Raw genomic sequence first — 2053 nt, 5'->3', positions numbered from 1 at the left:
GGGTGTCATGTGCCTGCTCGACTCCCAACGGCTTCCAGGGGACAGGAGGGCCGTCGGGCAGAGCCTCACGGGGCCACAGGGAGAACATGAGGCAACCGGTATTTGTAAGACTTCGAAGAGGTTCAAAGAGTAAAACTTTGCACTTGGTAAGTGTAGATTTACTGTAAGGTAACGTGGGAAGCAGATTTCAAATAAATGACAACAGGGAGGTTAACTTTTCTTAGCTGCTGTTTTCAGTCACTTAGAAAAGTAAATATAATTTACCTACACACACGGAGGGGGATGCTGCCTGTTCCAAACAGTCTAACGCTTCCCTGCAGTCTCTTAAAATTACCTTTTAAAAATATTAATAGGGCAATTTTGCAATTATATTTGTAAATTACATTGTGGCTTGCAGGTGTAATGGATGAATTAGCAGCGGCCGAGAAAAAGCTGTTTTAACTCAGATTCATTAATTTATTCCCCAGAAAAAGAACGCTGCTGTGAGCAATAATGTTGGGAACTAGCCTTCCATACCGGCTGGAAGAAGGGAAGCCGCCGTTTTCGTTGTTCTCTCAGTCTCTTAGCGTTCCGCAAGACCTGTCATTCAGGAGCCGGGTTTTGGACGCCCAGGTCGGGTACACGGTGGCCCGCAGGTCGCCAGCACGGGGGAGAGGAGGCGACGAGCCGCGCGGCCGCCGGCGGTGCCTGAGCAGATCAGAGGCACCGCGGAAGAACCGAAACTGCGGCAGTCTCTGTGGCGCAATCGGTTAGCGCGTTCGGCTGTTAACCGAAAGGTTGGTGGTTCGAGCCCACCCAGGGACGGTGTTTCCCTTTTGGCTGGCCCCCCTCTCACGCAGCTGCCGTCGTTTTGTGCGGCGGTGGCGGGTCCCGCGCGGGCGGCGAATTGCGGCGCTGGCCCTGCGCCTGTGGGGCGAGATGGCGGCTGGCCTGAGCCCCGCGGAGGGCTGCGGAACCTCCCCGTGGGTCACTCCTCTCGCCGCGCCGGCACGGAGCCCCCGAGGGCCCTGGGGTGCTGCTGCCGGCGGGGACTCTGCCCTGAGGCGGGGGAGTCTGCGGGAGTGTCTGTACCCCGTGCTCCCGCGGGGGAGGTTGCGGAGGAAAAAACACCTCCTTTGAGCTGCGTGATGATAATTAACGATGATGCCGAGCGTTTAGAGTTTGCTTCAGGAAGCGCTGGCTTTTACGGCACTCCGGTATCGCCATAGGAAAACGGGGGTTGGAGCCGAGGCTCGGGGGGGGGAAATGCCATTTGCGAGAAGGATGATCATCATTACCGCTGTGTACGGCTATCGCCGCTGCTCGTGAGCGCAGGAGCCAACACGCACACACGGCGGCTCCGTCCCTCCCCGGAGGAGGAAGGCAACGCGGTTTCCCCGGCGCTCACACCGCCGGGAGAAGCTTGTCCCGGGGCTCCCGCGGCCCCCGCGCCGGTCCCTCCCGCCCGGGGCAAGCGGTGTCTCCAGGCCCGGGTCCCGCTGGCGGGCAGCGCTGCCTCTCCGGGCTCGCCCTGCCAGCCCGAAGCCGCTTTGCATAAATGAATGTTAAAAGCAATTACGTTGGGAGCTTCGCCTAAACGTATTAATTAGGAGTTGGCACCTTGGCCGTATCTGAGCCCGTGAGCTGGTTCCAATGAGCGTTTCGGTCGTGTGAAACACGGCTGCCTTCCAGACCAACTTCTGGGAAGTCTGCGAGGATCTATTTACGGTTTACAGCAAACAGAATCGGAATTTAAAATGCCCCCTTCCCCAGCGAAGCTGCATTTCGCAGATCTTCCTTTTCAACTCGCCTGTTTCGAATAAAGGATACAGCCCTTGTAAAGGTCAGGCTGTGCCATTGACTTACCATTGACGACACGATATGGCCCTCCCTAGCTAAGATACGGGAGAAAAGACGTGCATTTAGAAACACGGAAGAATCTTTGGAAAGTAATAAACCCTAAATCGTTGATGTGCTGTATCTGCAGCAGCTCGCTGGCACATTTTTTTTCTTATCATCTGCATCTTTTACGTTTGGGTAAAACATTTTGAAAAAGCGGCAGCCGTGTGCTGAG

At 55.9% G+C, this 2053-nt stretch overlaps 1 non-coding gene across 1 annotated transcript; it reads left to right on the top strand.

Moving 5' to 3' along the window:
* The first annotated feature begins 730 nt into the window (after nucleotides 1-730).
* Nucleotides 731-804, top strand: TRNAN-GUU (transfer RNA asparagine (anticodon GUU)). The gene has a single exon. It is a non-coding gene; the product is annotated as a tRNA-Asn (tRNA).
* Nucleotides 805-2053: the final 1249 nt, after the last annotated feature.

Source organism: Numenius arquata, chromosome 12 (assembly GCF_964106895.1).
Source record: "Numenius arquata chromosome 12, bNumArq3.hap1.1, whole genome shotgun sequence".
NCBI classification, from domain to species: Eukaryota; Metazoa; Chordata; class Aves; order Charadriiformes; family Scolopacidae; genus Numenius; species Numenius arquata.
Note: the sequence above shows the minus strand (reverse complement) of the source record. Positions and strands in the feature narration are given on the sequence as shown.